The sequence below is a fragment of the Gorilla gorilla genome, chromosome 2, assembly GCF_029281585.2.
Source record: "Gorilla gorilla gorilla isolate KB3781 chromosome 2, NHGRI_mGorGor1-v2.1_pri, whole genome shotgun sequence".
Lineage (NCBI taxonomy): Eukaryota > Metazoa > Chordata > Mammalia > Primates > Hominidae > Gorilla > Gorilla gorilla.
The window spans coordinates 79,403,283-79,428,088 of NC_086017.1; the positions used below are offsets into that span (position 1 = coordinate 79,403,283).

Consider the following 24,806-nt stretch of genomic DNA (forward strand, 5'->3'; position numbering starts at 1 on the left):
AACATTTAACACTATAGAATCTGGTCTCTAAACAATAATTAATCATCAGTGAAACAAAGTTATTATTCCCTAGAGAGCTGGAAAACTGCTGGGTGGGCTTGATGGAAGAGAGCTCTAATAGTGTGTTGAACAGTCATCTTTTTGCTATATTCCCAAATTTTCGATAACCTTTCTTAACATCTCTTTGCTGTGCCCATATTTCTCTCAGAAGCATTCACATACTTCCATACCTCTCCTCCCTCTGGAGGGTAGCATTGTTACTGCACATTAACCCATTATCTGGGGGCCTTTGATAGCTTTGGACTCTTTACACATGAGGCCTTTGAAAGGGCAGTATCTTAAGGATGAGATTTAATGGTCAGACAATTTACCTTGCCTTTGGAAAGATTCAGGTCATATCTCTGATACTAATGCTATTTTCTGTTAAACATTTTTTAAAAATCCATTGACACCAAAGTTTATACATTAACTGACATTGTTCCTGAAGCCAGAATCTGTAAATGCATACTTCTTGTTTTTTCAATAATATGCAATATGTACAACATACTCCCTTCCTTCCACTTTTTCCTCTGTGATGGCTCACCCAAATACCACCCTATGTCAGATTGATTTGTTCAGCCCAACAACCTTGTGAAAAAAAGAGAACCAGTCACATAAACAGACATCATAAAGATTAAGAAATAATTGAACAGAGAAAAAAAAATTTAACTGAAAGTAGTGTTAGGATCAGAGATATAACCGAAATCCTTCCAAAGAGAAGGAAAATTGCCTGACCATGAAGTCTCATCCTTAAGATACTGACCTTTCAAAGGCTTCATGTGTAAGGAGTCCAAAACTATCAAAGGCCCCCAAATAACAGATTAATGCACAGTGACAATGCTACCCTCCAGGAACATGCTGTGAAAAGAACCAGGCTTCCTGACTCCAATCTTCTGCTTTCAAATCCACCCTGCATGCCCCACCCAGCCTCTTCTTCAGAAAACACTTTTCCAGCTCACAACATCCTTGAGCCTCCTTACTGCCTTTAACTCAAGTGTGGAACCTCAAATGCCTCTGTTACCTATCTGGCTCAATTCCTGCTGCACACGTTATAAGAAACCCCTGCTGGCCTAGTGCAGTCGTTTTCATACTTAAGTGTCCATGAACATCACCCGGAGTGTTTGCAAAAACAGCTTGCTAGGCTCCGCCACAGAGTTTCTGATTCTGTAGAGAGTAAAACTCAAGAATCTGCATTTCTAACAAGCCCCCAAGAGATGCTGCTGCTGCTGCTGGTTTAGACGTCATACTTTGAGAACCACAGGAATCTGAGCTCTGGGCTACTTTTTAAAGCAAACTTAGAATAATTAAAAAGTGACCCCTAGCAAATAGGAGACTTTTGGGGTGATAAAGATATTCTTTATCTTGATTGGTGCAGAGATTACAATGTGTATGCCTTTGTCAATTTCATCAACTTATATACTTAAAGTAGGTGTACTTTACTGTATATGAATAATGCTTTAATAAAAATGATCTTAAATTTTTTAAAATAAAGAAACAATGTATTCTTATACATTGGACATATCTGATCAATCATCATTCAGTGATGACTTACCGAGTCCCTTCTTCCCTTCTTAATGTAAAGCTAAGTTCTGGCAAGTTCTGGGAATATAAAGGTGGCTAAGATGCTAAGCTTGTCTGGAAATGTCTCCCATTCTGATGGTGAATACTGAAAAGTATACTGCCAATTATAATATTACATAGTAAATGTTAGAATAGGAGAAAGGCAAGACCCTATAGAATTTGGCACTAGAAATGACAGTATTCTATTTTTACTATCCTTTTCTTAAAGAACTCCGTGGTCCACATTGTAGCAGGGAATGTAACACCTGGTGTTATCTACCCTTCCAACCCTTGGGCCACAGCTGGCTGGAGCAAAGATTGACCCCTGACCAAGCTAGACCAACCCAACATGTTTGGAACAAGGATTTTGAAGGTGACCCAGTTAGAGTTAGCTGTGGGGAGCTATAATGTTTAGGGCTGAGCCCTGTGCAAGCCAAGGAAGGTAGGCTGAAGAGACTAGCAGGGAAACAAGACCAGCCCCCTGCAGATCTAGGGCAATTCCTGATAAGGTTCTGGTTCCTCTGAGAACTGGATGAACTCTTTGCAAAGAGTGCTGGGAGATTCTTCTGGGGGCAGTGGTTCTCAAATACACACGTGCAGAAGCAACATCCAGGCAGCTTGTTTCTGTGTTGACACCTCAGATTCCCCTCTGAAGAATCTGTTGAGAAGGTGTGGGCATGGCGCAAGAATGGGGATGTTTAACAGGCACCCCAGTGATCGTGATGGAAGTCTGTGGGTTATATTCTGAGAAACAGTAGCCTCCATTTGTTTGTTTGTTTTTAACTTCAGCCCCTTTGAGTGGGTGTCTGGTTCTTAGAATCAAAAAGTATTAATTAAGGCAGTGCATATTACCAAGGTTTGGGAAGTAAAGGCAAGCCATTAGACAAAGTGATATGTGGGTCCTCAGGGATGAATGGGAATTAGCCAAGTGAAGTGTGAATGTGTGCATGGCTGGGGAGAGCAGGGGAAAGGTAGGTTGCGCAAAGGACCTCTGTCAAGAGGGAATCTGGTATATCTAAGGATCCAAAATTCAATATGAATAGAGCAGCAGCATCTGTGTGTGTGTGGCGGGAGCTGGTAGGTGGGTAGAGAGAGAACACTGACCAATAACCAGGAATCCCCCTGTTGGAAAGCAGTCATCCTCTTACTTCTTCCCATGGGCAATACTCTATTCTTCCTCATGCCTCAGGGAGCCTGCTGGCTTTTTGGCTGCTATCTTCTATTTTCTCTACCTAGACCCTTTCCCTCTCTGGTTAGCTTCCCTAATGTTTCTAGAATCAAAACCCCACATTTTAATTTTTATTTGTTTTTATTTCCATAGGTTTTGGGGGGGAACAGTTGGTATTTGGTTACATGAGTAAGTTCTTTAGTGGTATTTGTGGGATTTTGGTGCACCCATCACCCGAGCAGTGTACACTGAACCCGATTTGTAGTCTTTTATCCGTCACCCCCTCCCACCTTTTCCCGAGTCCCCAAAGTCTACCGTATAATTCCTATGCCTTTGCATCCTCATAGCTTAGCTCCCATTTATGAGTGAGAACATACGATGTTCGGTTTTCCATTCCTGAGTTACTTCACTTAGAATAATAGTCTCCAATTTTGTCCAGGTTGCTGAGAATGCCATTAATTCATTCCTTTTTGTGGCTGAGTAGTATTCCATAATATATATATATATGATGGAATATATATATATATTTTTTTCTGTGAGAGAGAGAGATATATATATCACAGAAAAGAGATTTGGGGTGTATACCAGATACCTGTTGGGCTGCACCCTGCAACCTCTCTTCTGGGCTACTCCCTGCCTCAGCTATACCACAGGTCTCTCTCTTTCTGTCCTGGGGCTTGGCATGGGATGGCTGCTGGAAGCCACTCAGTGTGAGGGAGCTAACACCCAAGAAGAAACCCTTGGCCAAAAGGGGACAAGAGCCCATGGAAAAATATTCTTTTTTTCTTCCTGGTGGGTAGAAAATTCTAAGGTGCATTTTACATAGCATCTCAAAGCATCCTCAGTGGGACTGAGGTCTGGTGGCCACTTCCCAATCCTTGCTCTTGCTCCTTGAGATCTCTTCCCAGAATAAACCACAGGCACCCAAGCTCTTAGACAAGCTGACATCAATAATGACCAAAGGGAAGGATTAAGGTCATCAGAATATTAGAAAGGCTTATTTATCTACCCTGGTCTACTTGAAAATGCATATGGGCTTGTTCAGGTCTCTAGTACTCTAAATTTTTCACTTTGCTCTAGATATTCCCATGAGAATAACCTCAGTTCTGTCTGGAGTGAGTTTGGATTTTATTCTGGGAATTAGCACTTCCAATCCTATCTGGATCTTATGGGGAGTTTCTCTGCATGTAGCTTGATGGAGTCACTACTGGCTTTCTGTGCCTCTTACCTAATCCTCTCAGGGACAGTGAGGAGGGACCCCAGATGGTCCCCCACCCTGCATCAGGGCTGCTGTCCCTCCCACACAGCAGATGTGCACCCACTATGGGGGTCTGGCCAGGCCCTACGACTGAGGAAGGTACTTTGACTTCTGCCTCTGAGGAAATCTTCAGTGAGTCTCACAACAAAATTAACTTCTTGGCAGTCTCTTCTATTGGTCTTTGTGTTCGTTTCTCTGGTCCTCAGAAGTCCTGGCCTCTTTCCTCAGTCTGTATCTCTCTTTCTTAATTGATTTCTCCCCAAGCATGTTTTTCCTAGATCAAGCCACCATCATCACTTGACTGAGGCATGGTTGCAGCTTTCTAGCTAACTTACTAATTGCATTCATCATTTCCTAACTTAGTAAATATCCCATGTGACTTTTATTTTAAAGTGTGAGTCAAATCATGTCCCCTCTCTGCTTAAGAAACTCCATTAACTTCCCATTGTACTTAGAACAAAATACAAATGCTCAACCAAGGCCTACAAGGCCATCTTTGATTTAATCTTGCCTCACCACTCCCTCCCCTACTCAATATGTTCCAGCCACACAGGCCCATTCTCTATTCATAAAATCTACCAAGCATGTTCCTACCTCTGGGCCTCTGCACTCACCATACCCTCTTCCTAGGAATACCCACCCCCCAGACATTCCCATGGCGGGGTCCTTCTCAGCTTTCTGTCTCAGCTGAAATGTCGCTCCAAAGACAAACTTTCCACAGTAGCTAATCCAAAGTAACACTACCTCCCCAAGTTGCACCCTCTTGCTCAATCACCTGTTTTTTATGGTCCTCATGGTCACACACAATTCATGTTACACAGCAGACATTCGATGTTTCCTGAATGAATAAATCAATGAATGCACCCTTTAGCAAGTTGTGAAGGCCACACATGTTTATGGGTGCTTTAACTACTTTGCTTTTTATTCTAAGACATGTTCGGACTCAGATTCTTCGGATACAGTAAGGCCTTAGGGTCAAAGACTGCCATTTTAGACATCTACCCATATACTACTTAGTAAGTCATGCTAATGTCCACAAAACCACCTCCCATATCTCAGTGGGCTAGCACATCAAAGGTTGCTTTCTCATCGTTTCCAGATCTGATGCAGGTCAGCTTGAGGGAGGAGAGAAATTTTGATTCATAACGTTTTTTTCTAGTGAGTCAGCCAAGCCCGGGGGTCTTAGAATCAGGCCCTAGATCTTCTCTATCCAGAAGGCAGATGAGGGCAAAAAAAGTCAGGAAAGTAGTGAGTTATTATGGGCAAGCAGTTACTATGGGCAAGGCATTGACAAAACATTTAACACTTCTATCCACATTCTATTGGTCAGAACGCAGCCTCCTCCTCCCCCATACTCCAGCAAGAGAGGCTGAGCAATGTAATCCGTGTGCCACCCAGGAAGCAAAGAAGTGGAGTTTGGTGAGTATTGGGCCATGTGATAGCCTATTCCATCAGGCTTCAGATGACATTATTTGTCATCTGAAACTGGGGTCCGTCTTGCCAGTCAAGTATGCATGTCCAAGCTAAAGCACCACTGGAGACTGCTGCTGTTGGAAGGATGTAATCATGCAATGGATGCAAAAATAATCCCTTCTCCTGACCTTCTGCACCCCCATCTCCAGCCAACACCTCCCATGACAGAACCTAATCAGAAGCCAGCTAATAAGGGAGCCTGGCAAATGTTGCTTACAGACTTTGACCCTGGATCACAGTCCAGCACATAGCAAGGTGGGCCTGGAGATGAGAACCAATAGCTAAATAGCCAGCAGAGTGTCGAGCTTATTAATTCAACAGAGATAATCAAGAGGTTGCAAACCCTAGGTTACTCCATAGGTTATTTTTCTAAGGCCTTTTCTAAAGATTCCTCCTCTGAGGGAAAAATTTTCAGGAATCCATTCACATACTCAGAAAAGCAAAATACAAGAAGTGTTAGTGCATTTAAAAGAAAATTTTCTGACCACCTGGAGAGGCCATATAATAACAAGTGAAAAAAAAAAACAATTAGAGAAAAATTAAGCACCAAAATGGCAATGGATAGAATGATCATATCGTATGATTATTCTGCTGGGATGCTGGACTCTAGGCATTTGAAAAAGGATGAAGAAATTAATCCAGCCTCATAAGAGGATGACAGAAGTGGCTAAGTAGTCCTTTAGCACAGGGCTTTAAGCCTTGAAAGCTATTGGAAAGCTCAATGTAAAATAAGGTTAAGGCCCATTCACACGCATAAAGCTGAAATGGTGGGGAAGGCTGGTGGTAGGGGAGGAGCTTAGGGCAGCACTCAGGTATTGGTGTGGGGTACCATTTCCAGTGGAAGCAAGACCCTCCCTCTTCTATTCTGACATCATGACGCCATGCCGTATGGTTTCAAAGTAGCAAATTGGTTGCTGAAGCTCCGGTCATGGTATCTGAAACAGCAGAAAGAGGAAATGGAAAGGCAAAAGACTATGCCTCCCACCTGAGTCAGCTCCCAACAACAGCCCTTCCTAGAAGTGTCACAGAGCCATATTTAGCAGTGTGAGAGGATGGGAAATGTGGTTTTAAGCAGAGCACACTACCACCCTAACTAAGATTGGGGTTATGTTACCAAGAATGGGAGAAATGGATGTCAGGCAGGCAACTAGTAGTTGGCCACAAACACTAAGGATGTGGCTTCCCAGGTGAGCCAGGAAAAAATGCTGACAATGAAGACATTCAGTTCTTCCCTGAGCAGTTGGTTCCCTTACCTTCACTTGCCACATTTACCACCCTACCCAGGGAGTCCCTCTGTGAGGGATCAGAAGGCACCACCCAGCAGAGACTGTCCACTTGATCATCAGACATATCCTTTGCCCCAACTAACTGGATTGCATTCTTTACCTAAAATAAGCAAATGCTCACCACCATGGTGGGTATGTATAGGAAGGAACATATGCTCATTTACCATAGATGACCCCCCACCCTTCCAGAATATAGCAAAACCAATTCTAGGCCTCAAAGATAACAAATGTAAAGTTTCTAATCCTGCCTGATTTGGTCAGCAACAGCTCAGTATTATGAATAATTAATAATGATACAAATAACAGTAACAGCCATCTTTCACTGATTGTTGACCATGTGCCAATCACTGTGCTGAGCATCTTATCCTAGAGGCCCACTTGGGAGTATTAAATGTGGAAATGTATCAGTCTCAGAAGAGGTTTAGATTTGTTTCTTATTCTATGTCACCCACTTGTTAAGTCACAGAGTTAGGATTTAATCCAAATCTTCCTGACTCCAATCTCCAGTGATCTTTCAGTTAACTCCATATTAACTGAAGCTGTCATGTATTGAGCCTTTATATCAGTTAGAATGTAGGTGCTTGGTTTTAATAAAGACCAAGGGAGAGTGGTTTAGATTAGTCCTGATTCAAGTCCAAGTCCAAATAGAAAACAGTCTGGCAGCAGTTGGGGGCTGGGTAATACAGCTCTGCTCCACACAAAGGTAGGGGAACCCATATCCCTTCCATATTGATGCTCTGCCATCCTATGGTTAAAGACGGCTCTCCACACCTCCTTATTCTAGCTCAAGGGAAGGAAGGAAGAACAAGTAGAAGGTGTTTCCTTTAAATGGGAATAACTCAGAAGTGGCACACACTTCCTCTCACAGTCCTTTAGGCAGAGCTTGGTCACATGGCCACACCAGTGATAAAGAAGGCTGGGAAATGTAGCCCCTACCTTGACAGCCACATGCCCAGACAAAACTAAAAGGTGTGGGTTATTCCTAAAAGTGGGAGAGGAAATGGATTTGGGGGACAAAAAGCAGTCTCTGCCACACTTGCAGATCGCATCACAGGAAGAGAAACTGGACTCTTTGGTTCAGAGGAAGAGCTGGGCACTGCCCAACCAAGACCACACAAAATGGGGAACTCTGCTAATGGAGAGCAGGCAGAACGGAAGTGGGACAGCCCAAAACTGCAACTGGGGCAGTGTTCGGTAATCATATACTAGAAGAAAAAGTGACCATGAGAGCTGAAAGGAAAACAAGCTGTTATTGTCATAAGAAAAATAAAACAAAAGTTCTCGCTAATCCTGCCACCCAAGTTACACATTTATCCTCCTGGCTTTTGGCCATGATGGAGCTCACAGTCTTTTTTCAGACTCCCCTTTCTCAGAGCACACAGGATGGGTAGATGTTGGGTTTTTGGACAGCAGGAGGAGGTGGCTGGGTCTTTGTGCTGAAAATACCCACTCTGGCTCCTCCCTCTGGACCCAGATCCCAGGGTGGTAGATGTTTTGATGGTACCTCAGAGGGATGGAGTCACTGTTGAAAAGCACTGCAGGAAACAGGCCAAAGTGGTGGGCTGGGCAGGCCTGGCATTATCAGAAGTTCATAATCAACACATGCAGATCCACTGTATGTAGGCTTTGAGGATTCACAAAGGCCCAGGCTAAGCCCTCAAAAGTCTTCTTGCTGTTATTTGCACACTTATAGTAGATTCTTTATAAATGGTAGCCTGAAGCCTGCCACTGTACATATTGTCTCTAATCTTTTTTTTTCTTTTCCTTTTGAGACCGAGCCTCATTCTTTCACCCAGTCTGGAGTGCAGTAGCACAGTCACGGCTCACTGCAGCCTCAACCTCCCTGGGTTCTGGTGATCCTCCCACATCAGCCTCCTGAGTAGCTGGGACTACAGATGTGTGCCACCATGCCTGGCTAAGTTTTGTATTTTTTTTTGTAGAGATGGGGTTTTGCCATGTTGCCCAGGCTAGTGTCAAACTTCTGGGCTCAATCAATCTGCCTGTCTTGGCCTCTCAAAGTGCTAGGATTACACGTGTGAGCCACCATGCTTGGCCTGTTTCTAATTCTTAAAACCACCATAGCAGGTGCTTTCAGCATCCCTCCCACTCCTTTGTCCTTACCATTTCAGAGCACAGTGGCCTGCTTCCAACTGCCAGCACCTGAATTTCTCTGCTAAGGACTTTCTTGTGCTGCTAGAGTCCTACTTTGCCAAGCACGGGATACAACATATGCACCTACAAATTATTATAACACTCCACCTCCCAGAAGTAGCCCTCAGTTAACTACTCTCAGGAATTGGTGTATAAATACCTTAGCTCCCTTGGATTTTTCCTCAGATGGGAAAATTCAGAGGTACATGCACTCCACTGGTTCCCAGAGCCTCCCCAGTGTGAACAAGCTCTAATAGCTTACAGTGGTAGTTGAATTGATAACACACTTTTTCAGGGGCTGCCTCCCATTCCCTGTCTCATTTCCTGACTGCCTGACTGATGTTTCCCAGGCTTCCTAAATAAACTACTTGTAGTCTATCTCAGGATCTGCTTCTGGACGAACTTGAATAAGACACCACTGTGGAGTAAGTTATGATCCCCACACGGAGGTAACAGGCTGGCACCATAAAAAGTGCATTGGCTCTGCAGTCAGAATGACCCAGATTTGAATTCCGGCTTCATCACTTACCAGCTGTGTGGGGCTGAGAAAATTGTTAGGCTCTGGTGCCTCCATTTTCTGGTCTATTAAATGAGGCCAATTATACCTACCTTGCAGGACTGGACAGCTTTAAATAAAACAATTCCTCTGATTTCCCTAACACTGTCCCGAGAACATAACAGGCACTCAACAGGAGTTAGCTTTCTTCCCTCCTGTCTCCATTTTACAAATAAGGAAACTGAAACTCAGGAAGGTTTCCTGACTTGCACAAGGTTAAAAAGGTGGTTAAGTGACAGATCTTGGATTCAAACACAAATATCTTCCTGGTTCCAAATCTACTTAAAACTTTTCCACTGCGCCTCCCATATCCACTTCAGGGCCTAAATTTCCTGACTTGATACATGAAACCATTTTAAACTTCAAATTCCCAGGTCTTTCTTTCCTATTGTGCTCTGCGGATACCACATCTGGCTTCTGATCCTCAGAGATTCCCACATTCTGGTGCCATTCACACCCTTTGCTATTTGTGTCCTCCATCCTGGGGCATGGGTCTCTCTCTCTCTCCCCCATTCAGCTGTGACACACACTTTTAATTTGGGGGTAAAGATTTTCACAAGTTCATCTCTGGGTAAAATACAACATCACTAAAAATAGATGAAAATGTAGGAAAAAAAGGATTACAGGTAACTCAGGGACAAATAAATGTACATTTGAATGTTTTACTCTTAGACAAAGGTGAGGAGTCCTTTCCTGGTTCCCCTTTGAAGAGAACACCCAGAGCCCTTCCGGGGTGGAGCTCAAACCTGCCAAGCACCTGCTGCTTCTTGGTGAGTGAGTGGAGGTCCCGAAAAGGAGGAAATACCCAGTGTTTCCAAATTAAGTCCCTCAACAAATATTGCTGTTACCCAACAGCCCAGCCAAAAGCAAAGCAGAGGCAAAGACAAAAAGGAAAACCAAAGTCATTCTGTTCAACTTACTCAGATTTTTGCAGTTAGAAATCTAGAAAGAAGCTATTTTTATTTCCACCTTTATATTTGGGATATTTTTAAAATACAATGCTATTTTGAAATATGTTTATATTGCAGGAGCATAATCTTTCAGAGATTGAACTTTGAAAGGTCCCATGTGTGATCTCACCTATAGTACAGTGACCAACCTGTCCTGGTTTTAGTACTAAAAGTCCCTTGTCCCAGAAAATTTCTTAGTGTTGGGTAAACAGAAATGGCTGGTCACCCAATTAGAATACAAATTTGATTCTCAAGTCTGCTCTTTTAAAATATAAATCTCCTTAGGCAGGTCAAAACAATTCACCAGTGGTAATTTAGGGTTCTGATAGCTTCTCACAAAATGCCCCACAAAATGGTCCTCACTTTAAGAATCCATGAGGATCTCCTATTAAAGGAATCACAAACGCAGACACTGATAGAGGCAAGATCTCAATAAGTGAAGAAAGCAATTTGCATAAAATCTTCCAGTCTACTCTTTACTTATACAAGAAGATAGAATCTCATTCTTCCAGAAACCCACAGCCCATTTAGTCCATTACCTTCCCTCCTTTGATAGACATGGGATGGACAAATATCTCTCTGCCCAAGAAAAACTGCTCAAGTGTGATTTTTAAAAAAGGGCAATTCTCATTGGGACTCAATGGCAAGGACTATGAGGACTATGGGTTTCCTTCCCTCCCTCCCTGCCTCCCTCCCTCCCTCCCTTCCTTCCTTCCTTCCTTCCTTTCCTTCCTTCCTTCCTTCCTTCCTTCCTTCCTTTCTTCCTTCCTTCCTTTCCCTCTCTTTCTTTCTCGCTCTCTCTCTTTTTCTTTCCTTTTCCTTTCTCTCTCTCTCTTTTTTTTCTTTTTTTGAGACACAGTCTCACTCTGTTACCCAGGCTGGAGTGCAGTGGTGCAATCCTGGCTTACTGCAGCCTTGACTTTGTGGGCTGTGGTGATCCTCCCACCTCAGCCTCCTGAGTAGCTGCGACTACAGGCCCATGCCACCCTGCTGGATTAATTTTTTATATTTTTAGTAGAGATGGGGTTTTGTCATGTTGCCCAGGCTGCTCTCAAATCCTTGGGTTCAAGAGATCCACCTGCCTTGGCTTCCCAAAGTGCTGGGATTGCAGGCATAAGCCACCGCACCCAGCCTATGGTTTTCTTAGTCTGGATTCCTCCAGAAGCCAACCCCAAACAAGGATTCAAGTGTAAGGTATTTATCTGAGAGGTCATCCCAGGAAACAATACTAGGACAGTGCATAAATGAGACAAGAAAGATAAGGCCACCAAAAAAAAAAAAGAAAGTACTAGCCTATTAAGTCACCTATCACCATGGTGATACTCACCATGGTGGAAACTCTGGGAAAAGGTGTACAATATACACCCCTTAGTTTCACTGGATGAGCAAGGGAGCTGGAGTATCCATAGGCCAAACCCTGTTCATCACTGGAGGGAGTGGATGCTAATTCCCCTGCATTTCCAGCCCACCACTTCCACAGTCAGAGAAAGTCCTCAGACAAACCAATGCAGGTGCTGGCAGCGGGAAGTGAAGCTGGTATGCACGACCATGGCCAGGGCAAAGATGTAGGGTTGGCCACCAGCAACACCAGCAGCGTCTGCTATAGTAATCAACACAGAACCCATGAGCCACCATAGCTCTGTGCTAGTCCGTTGCTGCCATATGGGAATGCAGCCAGTGTTGCTAGAGCTTCTGAATTTTTAAAAGAAACCAAGGATCCAGATTGTTTTGTGGAATTTCCTGATTCATAATTGCTGTTGATTGATTCAAATATTTTAAAAACAGTCTAGGGAATAACCAAGCATGTCTATAGGCAGAATGTAGCCTATGGGCCATTAGTTTGCACCCACTACTCTAGTTTAACATCCTTATTTTATAGATAAGGAGACCAAGGCCCTAGAGGACAGTGACTTGACTCAGGGGATGCTGCAAATTACCACTTGTCTGGGATCTGCAACCAGTTCCCTTAAGTCCCAGGCCAGAGCTCTTCCTAACCCAATGTGCTGCCCACACTGCCCACTCTCTCCTCTCCACACCCATCCTCAAAGGGCAGGAGCCTTATCCCTGCCCTCCACTGCACTCAGAGCAAAGGAAGTTTCCCTTCCTTCCATCAAAGCACTAAATATTTTGTCTCACTAGAAATGGATTCCTTACTATTCTTAATTTCACAGAAGTTAGATAGTGCTTATTGTGTCCTGGGCACCCTTCTAAGTACTTTACAAATAATTACTTTCATTCTCAAAGCAACCCTATGAACAAAGGATTATTATTTCCCCAGTCTTAAAGATGGACAACTGAAATGCAGAGAGGTTAAGATACTTGCCTGAGTTGAAGTAGTAGTGGAATTAGGAGACAAATTTTGGCAGCTGTCTCCAGAGCCACTGATTGACAACCACTACCTGACACTGACACTCAATCACCTACCTATTTAGACTTTTAGAATACCCTGATTGGTCCTTTTTCCCATGATAACAGGAATTGGCAAAGCACAGGCTCATGGGCCAACATCTATCCCCTGCTTGGTTTGTAATAAAAAGTATACCGGAATACAGCCACACCCATTAATTTATGTATTGTCTGCAGCCGTTCTTGCCCTACAAAGACAGAATTGAGGAGTTGCAATACAGGCCATAGGGCCCACAAAGCCTATTTTATTGAGTGCTGTAGCTTTGATAAGGGTTGTTTGTCCCCACCAAATCTTATATTGAAATTTAATCCCTGATGTTGGAGGTGGGTCCTAATGGATAGTGTTTGTGTCATGGGGATGGATCCCTCATGAATAGATTAAGGCCTTCACTCAAAGACGAATGAGTTCTCACTCTATTGGTTTTCACAAGAGCTAGTTGTTAAAAAGAGTCTGGCATGCCCCAACCCTCACCTCTTCCCTCCTCTCTCATCATGTAATCTCTGCACACACCAGTTCCCATTCCCTTCTACCATAAGTGGAAACAGCCTGTGGCCCTGACCAGATGCAGCCCAATCTTGGACTTTCCAGCCATCAGAATCATGAGTCAAATAAAACCTCTTTTTTTTTTTTTTAATAAATTACCCAGCCTCAGGTATACCTTTATAGCAACACAAAATGAACTAAGACATTTAGTATCTGGCCCTCCACAGAAAAGGTCTGCCAACTTCTGCATTACAGAATTGCCACGCTTTCCTCTGACTGCAAGTTTCTTGATTATGCTGCTTAATCATAATGCAGAAAATCCTATAATCCCTCCCAAAGCCTTAGCATACACAGTGACAAATTCACAGGTTAGACTTCTGGAAACGGCAACCGTGCAGATGTCTGGGAACCCAGAAATCAGCAAAAATGCCTTCAGAACTCCACTTAACGAAAAACATACCAATAATTTCCACAAAATAGGCACAGACCTAATCTTGGGCCCTTACCTGGGCAAAGGCTTTTAAAGCAACAGGACAGACAGAAATACCCAAAGAGGGGCAGAGAGGAGAAATAGAAGAAGTATAACTGGCAACAGGCATCTTGCAGGTAGAGAGACATGGATTCAAATCTCAACTCTACCACTTACTACTTATCTCTTAAACTTCAATTTTTACCTGTAAAGTAGAAGGAATAATAATGATCATTTCTTGGAGTGGGGTGGATGGTTTAGCCAAGATTATAATGTATATGAATTCTTAGCATCCTGCCTGGGATTTGCTAATGACTCAGAGGAGCTATATTATTAGTAGTAATGGTAACTATAAAAGAATATGGATCTGTGACTATTTACATAGAGGCTCTCAATCCCACACATTTCAGCTGTCAATAACAGGATTACGGCACAGAACAAAAAGCAATCTTTATCATGATAACCCCAAGTCAAGAAAAGATGTAGCCACATTTATATGTACCAAGCAAAAAAAAAGGAAAGAACCATGTGCCATGTTTTCATCAAAGAAAGTTTAAGCAAAGAATAATGTGTGCACAAAGAGGTAAGCTTCAATTACCTGGAAAAATCACTTAAGTGAAACAAATCACTTATTCCTTGACAACACTATGTAAATGAAACTGTACATGGGGCGGAAAAAATGTTTGCATTGTAGGCTCTGCAAGATGACAAAGTTACATTTCCCACTCATCATTTAGTGAAAGCATCTATCGAATAGCATGAACCTTTGCTGACAAACTGCCAATTTTTAAATACCCTTTATCAGCATCATTTTCATAGCTTTTCTCTGAGATCCAGAAAAGACCAAAGATCAGTTTCCAGTATGCATTTCCAAGTGTAATCAAGCTCAGTGCTAGAAAGTACAATGAGAACCACTCATTATCTGAACTGTTTAAAGCAGCTGAATCATTGCAAAAACAATTTCTTCCTCTTAATGTGTTTGAATCAAACTTCTGACCTCTAGTAAACTGGATGCCCCATTCTTTCAGGCAGTAAAAGAGCAGCTAGACTGGGAACCTGGAGGTATATAAAACACTACACTACTTTTTTTTCTCTTAAAAATACAAATTGAATTACTTTAACACAGTTGGAGCAAATGACCATGATATGTCCTCAATTTAAGTCTTACAGCCCAACTGGGATGGCGTTCTGTGTTCCCAGTCTAAGGGCACATGGTTTTCATTAGTTTGTCAGGATTCTGCATTTCAATTTGCACATTTAAATAAATGCATTTAGCTCATTCGTGATGGCCCCACATACCCTTATCTTTTCTGATTTATTGAATAAGCCACACTCTCTTAATGTTTTGAGATTTGCCTAAATACTAAAAGGTTATTTGATATGACAAGTTACACCAAATACCACTTTTACTGCATGACAAATAATTATACTGAAACTTTCCACTGATACACTTCCACTGATACACTGCTTAGGAAGCCTTTTAAGTGCATCTATCTGACATTTAAAAAAAAATTAAAGTGAGACTAGTGCAGCTGACACAGACAAAGTGCAGGGTGCACACTTCTGGTTGTTCATAGCATAAATGTTTAAAGGTGGAAGGATCTGAAGTGTCAATACCCATTTGACAAATCCAGAGAGCTAATAAGCAGGTTTCTGGTCAGTCTGCTGCCAAGGTGGGATCAGAACTTGGCCTTCCTGGTTGTTGATCCAGTGCCAATTCCAGCTCCCCTCTCTCCCCAGCCCCTCCTTTATCTGACAGAACTCAGGTTGAGTATTACACTTGGATGAAGCAGGGCCAAAGCTGCCCATGCAAGCTTTGTGCCTGTCCCGCATTCTGGTCACATATGAGCCTTCTGCTCTTTTGCAAAGACTGAATTGATGGGATGGGCTCAGTCAGGTGCAACAAGGGAAGCCCGACAACAATCCTCAGCCACATCCATTGTTGGGTCCCCCACCGACACTGTTGGCTGTTATAAGCACCAGCTAGAAGATGGATGCTGGTATTTCCAGAAAGACCTTTTGAATCAGGAGGGGCTGTGACGGGCCCCATGCTGTGGCAAGAGCATAATCATTTCCAATAACTGTCTGTCTAGGCTACTTAGTGATTTCCAAAGCCAAGCTCCTCCTCACTGTGACAACACATTCCGTGTTTATTTGAGGGGCAGTTTTACAATGCCAAAAATTCCACTCTGGTAATAGTTTAGTCAGCAAGGCAGAAAGGAATGACATCTTTTATAAATAATGATTAAGGACAACCTATTTGATAACTTTGGATGCTTGTTCAGGATCTGTTGTAGGGGGCAATAGTCTCATTTGGAACAAGATGAACCATTAGAATCTTCTGTGAGGCAGGCTCTTGGGAGAGAAAGGCAAGCTCTCATGCTGTGACTGTCAAGGACAACAAAAAGCAGAGACTCTTGCGACATGGTGGCAAAGAGCACAAACTCCATTCTGAGTTTGAATTCCAGGTGTGTCACTTACTAGCTGTGTATTTTGGACAAGTCACTTGCCCACTCCAAGCCTCAGTTTCCACCTCTGCAGAATGTGGGTTATTGTGGGTCATTGTGGTGATGGAATGAAATGCTGCTTGGAAAGTACTTGGCAAATGCCTGGCACCTGGCACTTATAGGGGCTCAATAAAAGGTAGCCATTATCATCAGACACCAGTTAGTGGGGCTTGTGCTTTGAAAAGGGGACTTATTCTGATCCAACATTCCATGCTGATTCTCTGCGTTAATCAGATTGTTGCTGAAATCTCCACTTCGGCCTTTTTTGAGTCTTCCCTGCAACTTCTGTCCTTCCTCCTACTTATCAAATGCTCTGGAACTCTCCACCTGCTGCTGCAAATCTTTCAGGCCCAAGCGCAGTACCATCCCATGCACCCCCTGCTACCATGCCACTGCAGCAACTCCAGACAGATCACCATACCTCTCATTGGTGTCTGGATAGGAGAGTTCACCTTCCATGTTCATTCACATCCCATGTTCATTCACGTCTCCTCTTCCTAACATGATTACGCATCTGGGAGACAGGGATTTGCCTTACATATCCTCCACAGCACTCAATACATGCCCAAGAATCTTCCAGGTTTCCTGATCCCTTGCTACACAAAGTGTGGTCCACAGACCAGCACCGTTGGCATCACCTGGAGCTTGTTAGAAATGCAGTCTCAGGCCCCGTCCCAGATCTGCTGAATCAGAATCTGATCCCCAAGTGGTTTGTGTGCACCAAGTTCAGGAAATATCCCTCTAGTCCAGTATTTACCAGACTTCAGTCATTCACATCTTCCCTTCATAGGTTTTGCCATTTTCCAGTACAATCTACACTATGTTTTACCTAAAACATGTTTTTACACTGACACGATTTCTTTCTCAGCCTCATCCTAAGCAATACTATTCAATCAGCAAGGCAGAAAGGAATATAATCTTTTACAAGACATGAAGGTCTAGGTGAATTTTTTTTCTGGTACACATTAAAATAAATAGCCAATAAGGTAAAATGTTTCTCTATCTATCAGCTAAAATTAACTCATGTACCACCAGGGATACACCTACCCACTTTAGTAAACACAGCTCTAGACTTTTTGTAGCTGGATTAGAAGACATCTAAGTCCAGTGCTCCTGAACTCTATCTGTGCCTACTCAGCATGGTTACCCTATGGGGTGAATGCATTTGTCTTCAAGACAGAGATGGTTGTGGGAGGCTGAAAACCTGGGTTCTAGCCCTGCACCATCCATTAATGACTTGTCATGTCACAGACTCTCTTTGGGCCTCATTTGCATGGGTTAGCTCATCTCAAGGCTCCCTTCCAAGTCAAAAAATATGACATTATAATTATGAGATCAAATTGGAGTCAGAATGACCTGAAGTTGAAATTAAAGCTCCATTACTTGTTAATTTCATTAAATCTCAGTTTTCCTCATCTGTCAAATGGACAATAAGTGGACATAACATGCATCTGAAAGGATTTGTAAGAAGAAAGAAAACAACTGAAAAATGCCTAGCTTAAAATGTGGCACATAGTTGGTGTTCAACAAATAATATGAATTATTATTTTTTCCTAGCCTCTACAAAACACAAATAATAATAGCTAGAATTTTTTTTAGTATTTACTCCACTGCAGTCACTACATGAAACACTTCTTTATATTTTGTCATTTAATCCTCCGAATAACCTGATGAGGTAGGAATTCTTATAATCCCCACTTTATAGATGAAGAAACTGAGGCACAAAAAAAGGTTAAGTCACTTGGTCAAAGCACACATTTAGTAAGCAGCAAAGATAGATCTGAGTGTAGATCCTCTGAAGCTACAACCAGTATTCACAACAATGACCTGTCCTGCCTTCTTATAAAACACTAGTCAACATGCAGACTTTGCCAACTCAACAAATATTATGTGATTTTGGCCAAGTGGCAACCTCACAACCAGTTTCCTTGGCTGTACAGTGAGGGGCGTTAGGAGTCCCCACCTCATAGGGTGCGGTGAGCATTGAATGAGGGCACCCTCATGGACATCACAGAGCAATTCCCAGCACAGGTGAATTGGTAACCATGTGCTGCTATTGTTACCATTAGTTCTACTATTATTTGTTGGGCCTTTATATCTGCACAAGATTTTGTGTGTGTGGCGGGGGTGGCGGGCCAGGGCAGAAGAAACAAAAGTCTTTATTGATAAATAGCTTACAGTGAAATAAATAGAGCAGTGGTTTGCTGAAGAATAAAAATTAGGGCAGTGGCTCGGTCTCTCCGCCCCTGCCTCCGGCCCTAGGATACAGCCCTCTGGCTAGATACTTCAGATGAGGAGACAGTAATGGGCAGTCCAGCCTTCCACGGGCACTTGGGGGTCTCTGTCTTCCTAGACAGGTGTGCAGGCACCACCTTGGACCCACTGCCCTTAGCGGGAGAAGCAGCCTTGGTATTTGGCCCCTGGGCAGCTGCCCCTTTAGGAGCCTTGGTCTTGGCTACCACCTTCTGGTCGAGGAAGCAACACCATTCTTGACCTTGCTGACAGTGGGTTTTGAAGTCTTACTCCCAGCTTTCATTTTCCTGTGGTCCCCAGCATCTCCCCGGCTGCTCCTGCTGCCTCTGGCCTTTGCCTTCCTACTAAGCCCGCTGGCACTGGAAGGGACCTGCGTGGCCTTGTCTGGCTTAGGGGTGCCTTCCTAGCCTCACCGGGCTGTGGCCTGGTGTCCTTGGCCACACTGCCTTGCTTGCCGGCCTTCTCTGCGGCTGCACCTGGCTTGAGAGGAGCCTTCTGCACCTCTGCTGGCCTCTTCGCTGCCTTCTTCACCTTGCCCGCGTTAGGAGGATCCTCCGTGGCCTCACTTGGTTTCTTGGGGTACTTCCCCCTGGCCTTTTCCGCTCTCCTGGGGACCATCAGGGGGCCATCTCCCTGGGCTGGATTTTCCTCTTGTGCTTGGGATCTAATTTGAAGCTGCCAGTGGCCCCCCTGGCTTCGGAGTTGAGGGGCCTGGCGAGGAGGCTGCGGCACATGCCAGTGGCCAGCGCCTGCTTCAGCAGGTACCTTAAGCGGAGGACGTCCACCGTTGGGTACTTGTGCAGGATGTAGAGCTTGACGGCCACCGCCAACGTGCCCTAGCGCTACTCCCCAGCCTGCAGCGCCTCTACCACCGTGCGGGGGGTGGGGGATAGGGGGGATGGTGAGAGGGCAGGAGGCGGCATGCCACCGGGAAGCTGCTGCAGCTCAGGCCTGGCTTTTCAGATTCAGGAGACCTGTATGATCCTGCTGTGGAAGTCGAGGAGAGTGAGATGTCACTGGTGACACTTCCAGGAGGGGAGGCATCAGTAGTTTTATCCTTCAGTTATGGTAAAGACTTCCTCAGTTTAATTTTTTTAATTTTTTATTTTTTGAGACAGAGTCTTGCTCTGTCGCTCAGGCTGGAGTGCAATGGCACTATCACGGCTCACTACAGCCTCAACCTCCTGGGCTCAAGTGATCCTTCCACCTCAGCCTTCTGAGTACCTGGGATTACAGGAATGTGCCACCACACCCAGGTAATTTTAAAAATTTTAAGTAGGAATGAGGTCTTCCTAGGTTGCCTAGTCTGGTCTTGAACTCCTGGGCTCAAGGAATCCTCCTGCCCCGGCCTCCCAAAGTGTTGGGATTACAGGCATGAGCCACTGCACCGCACCAGGAATTCTTTATCAGATAATTTAATCTATTAAATAGATGCGTAGTCATGGCCCCCTAAAATAGTAGCCTTTACACATGGGGTGGCCACATAATTTATCGTCCAAACTGGAGGCATAGACATTAACCAGGATTGACCCAGGGAAGCCAGCACGATCGCCCTGCTTCTAGGGCCCCTCTGCTGTGAGTGAACATTGTCCTCACAGCTGTACACACTAGGCCCCCCTTTCCCACTGGAAAACTGTACGTAAAGTGACAGAGGACAATTAAAAGCAGCACATCTCTAAGGACAAAGTAACACAGACCCAAATAAAGACCTCAAGGCTGAAGAGCTGCAGAATAGAGCACTCATTTGCCCTAGGCTTTAAGGAGGTGTATTCTTCAAATACTTTGTTCTAAGACACTACTTAAATAACTGCTTTCACTAGACTAGCATGGCAAATTGATTCAAATAAATGTCTTCCAAGATTTGCACATAAATGAAAACAGGATCACGATCACCCCTTGTAAGAGGTTTTGGGACTGCTGTGGGTTTTTAATCAATATATCTGCCTTTTTCTTCTCAGTGTCATTGGAAAATAAAGTAACTACTATCAATTTGACTTGTTCTGCATCTTGATCTCATAAGTCCTGATACTGACCATGCTAAAAGTGACAGCTAAGGTTTTCCTTACACACATGAAAAATCATATTGATAATCTATTTGCCTGAATACAATTCAGCTCATTTTCCATTATTTGGGGCATCAAAAAGAAGAGAAATCAGCCTGTGTGCATTAGGCACTTGTACCCTGTGGTGAACATTTATTCCAGACTTTCTTAGCCTTAATTTCCCCCTTTTCCCGCAACTGTATTCATGTGGCAGTCCAGCCCTCTGATGTCCTCTGTCTACATGGTCTGGGTAGGACTCCATTGCTGGGGCAAAGCCCTCAACTTCTGCAGAAGCCACTTAGCACAGATTTCCTCCAGCCGTGCCAACTGGGCAAATCATAGCTCATTTTGAAACTTTTTGTTCAACAACTGGGGAAGGGGAGTTTTTTGGTTGCTGGACTTGAACTTGAAACTGTGTAAACGAGCAAGTGCTATATGGTCGTCTTGTCACCCAAGAAGGACCCCAATACACAGAGGAAAGAAGAAAAAGGCAGACCTGAGGAATGAAAAGAAATCAGATCCTGAAGTCACTGCTTAGCCCTAAGCAAGACGCTCTTGAAGTCAGTCCTACTCAAGTACCTTTTAGTAACCTGAACCCATATGTAAGAAAAAAATATATATTGTATATATGCATATACATAATACCCTAATTCCACTTAAAACCGGGTTTGTAACTTATTATCAAAATAGCACTAACAGACACATGCATCCTGTGGCAGTACTTTTCAAACTTTTTGATGGCTAAGAATCACATTTTATAGTGCAACCCAGAATGCACACAGGAGTGACTCAAAGTTTCATGAAATTACAGAACTCTTATAACATATGATGATGCTGACACTTGCTGTCTTGTTATACCTAAAAAAAGTTACTGGTAGTAACCCACTAAATGGATTTTATGACTTTCATATTGAAAAAAACACTGTCTTATGAGATTAGGTTAAAAATTGATTTCACCAGGAAGAATGAGATAAGAAATGACATGATAATTTCAGTAAATCCAGTCATTGGGGAGAATAAGAGATTTGGCTCCTAAATTACCTAGAGGGTTTATCAAGCATCTAGCAACAGAAAATTGTTATCTTACCACTTCTCTCTGACTGCCCACGGCACATATTTGGCAGAAGAGGAGAAAAAAAAATCTTACTGACTTAGAAATAAATGAATTATCCTCCAAAAATCTTCCATCTAAAACAAATAACAACTACATTGAAAAAGGGAGACTTACATAAGTAAAGGAAGATACATGTAAGACCTGCTGATGAGCTGAGTACATTACTTATCTATAGGCTGATGACAGTCATTTCAGTGAGCCTCAGCACTCCCGAACATATAAAAATAGTGCACTCATGATAAGATCAGATCTCTGGGGCAGATTTAAAGGGAGCGATAGAGCGAGAGATCACTTGCAGTATAAGCCTCAAACCTTCACTTATGTGTGTAAGATAACTATGAAGATTTCCTGCTAGAAAATTACTGCAGGCTGGATAAGGCAGGGTGTTTTTAACTGTTTTCCATGTACCCTATTTGTATTGTAAGTTAGCCAAAACTTTCTTTTTGTCTGCTCAAAGCATGCAGAGTCTTGATTAAATCTGTGGAATCAAACAGAGAACTAGGATTCTCAGGCTTGCTGAAACTAGAGGCCAGCGACAATAAACATTACTGAGAAAACTTCAGCTGATTTGACACTTGGGAGCGGCTGTGAAGTTAACTCCTCCCACACTTTTCTAGATTAGGCTCAAATGCAACCATCTGCCTGTTTGAAAAGCCCATTCACTTTTCTGCCACTAAGATAGAAATTTATTAATTTCAAAACAAAGTGAAGTTTAATACAGGAAAACAGGATCGTGATCACCATGATCACTTGCAGGGGAAAGATCTTCTGAGAACTTTCCCATGGATAATGAAAACTAAACCTCGAAATACGGTATTTAGGTAATTTTTTCATGTTCCAGCACCATATTGTTTAAATGCATTACACCTGCATTTCTGAATTTAAGCAAATAAAATGTTTGATTAATATTACTTGCAGATGTCACAAAGAAGTGATTAAACTTCTACCATTCAATAAGTCCTTGGAGTTGTCTAAATTTTTCTCAACCTTTTAGGAAATGTAAGCACTGTTCAAAAAAGGTGTGTTCAAACAGTGTGTGTGTGTGTGTGTGTGTGTGTGTGTGTTACTTTTTATTACAACATTTTCAGATTACAAAAAGGAAGAATTGGCCAGGCCCTGTGGCTCACGCCTGTAATCCCAGCACTTTGGGAGGCTGAGGCGAGTGGTGGATCGTTTGAAGTTAGGAATTCAAGACCAGCCCGACCAACATGGTGAAACCCGGTCTCTACTAAAAATACAAAAATTAGCCGGACTTGGTGGCACATGCCTGTAATCCCAGCTGCAAGGGAGGCTGAGGGAAGAGAATCGCATGAGCCTGGGAGGCAGAGGTTGCGGTGAGCCGCGATCGCGCCACTGCACTCCAGTCTGGGTGACAGAGCTCGAAGGAAAAAAAAAAAAAAGGAAGAACTGTAGAAACACCAATACATCCACCACCTGTCTTGTGACACTTAATTTAGAGACAAAAATATATACAGAGTGCTTACTGAGTGTCAATCTCTCTTAAACATCATCTTTTTAAATTTATTAAAAATATATAGGCCGGGTGCCGTGGCTCACCCCTGTAATCCCAGCACTTTGGGAGGCCGAGGCGGGCGGATCACAAGGCCAGGAGATGGCGACCAGCCTGGCTAACGCGGTGAAACCCCGTCTCTATTAAAAATACAAAAAATTAGCCAGGCGTGGTGGCATGCGCCTGTAATCCCAGCTACTAGGGAGGCTGAGGCAGGAGACTCGCTTGAACTCGGGAGGCAGAGGTTGCAGTGAGCCGAGATCGGCCACTGCATTCTAGCCTGGGCGACAGAGTGAGACTCTGTCTCTAAAAAAAAAAAAAAAAAAAAAAAAAAAAATATATATATATATATATATATACACACACACACACACACACATATATGGTAGTTATTGTTATTGTTATTATTTTCTTCATACTCATTACCACCACCACTGCAGCACATCCCTTTCAGAGGCACTGTCTTGTTAAGAGCCTGGCATCTGAAATTAGATCTTACATAAACCACAGATTACTGGTGGGACTTCCGGTAAGTTACTTAACCTCTCTCAAGGGCTAGGTTTACCACTTCATGGATTATGGATGATGCCCCAAAAGTGCCTACCAGGATGCTTGGCACACAGTAAGCTCTCTAAACCACCATTCTTCACAGCACGTGTATGACAGATGAAAGTGCGTCTTGATGAGGTTAAGTAAGGCGAAGCTGCTTTTCTTCCCCTCCAGACATTTGATTTGGAAACCCCACAGATCCATTCCCTTTAGGACGGGAAACAGCACGTCGGGGATCGCGCTATAATCTTGTACACATCTTCCGAGTTGGCTAGTAAATTTCTGGGGGCGACATTACCTAATCTTCAAGGATCAACCAGCTTCCCGGAAAGACTGCTGCCATCAGCACCCTAAGGTCTTTCTTCCCGAAAGGCCCAGCCTCTAGTCGCAGCCGTCTGGGTACCAGCAAACACACCAAATCAGTTCGCGAAGTTCAGAGGACTTGGCTCTGGTATGTTTACAAGTCCTAACAGATCGCAGGAATGTTCAGGATAATTATTACCCCACCCAGGAGCGCCCAGCCCAACCCTCTCACATCTGGAAGGAAGCGGCCACACAAAGGAGAGCGAGAGAGAGAGAGAGAGAGACCTCCTCCTGCGGCTGCTTTCTCGGGCGGGAGAAGATTTAATACACGTCTTACCCCTTTTGTGAACAAGAGCAGGCACTGTTCAGTATCTTTCAAAGCACAGGACATTCAATGCAAGGGAAGAGTTTGTCCTCTATTCCAAACGAAATGGCATTTCTCAAAGTAGGAGCTAAAGATTATATTTATTTTTTCCTCCCCAGATGAAAATGAAAAGTGAAATACTCCACAAAATAAGAAGCTATTCACATGCACACCGCCTCTCCAACATAGGAGCGGCTAGGATCTGAAACACCTATTTGAAAAGGGCAGCCAAACCAAACCCTTAGTGTCCTCTGCTAACTCCAGGGATTTCCCCCCACTCTTTTCGCTGCCTTTTAGAAGTATCTCTGGGGGCCAGATCTGGGCTTCATCAGCTTTTCTCCCGACCTCCCACGAACGCGCGGCA

At 43.5% G+C, this 24,806-nt stretch overlaps 1 protein-coding gene and 1 pseudogene across 1 annotated transcript in view; both read right to left on the reverse strand.

Moving 5' to 3' along the window:
* The window catches only part of FRMD4B (FERM domain containing 4B), a 369,354-nt gene that overhangs the window by 343,867 nt on the left and 681 nt on the right, over nucleotides 1-24,806 (reverse strand). The gene's annotated exons all lie outside the window — the stretch shown is intronic.
* LOC129532692 (histone H1.8-like) lies at nucleotides 17,926-21,220 on the reverse strand (annotated as a pseudogene).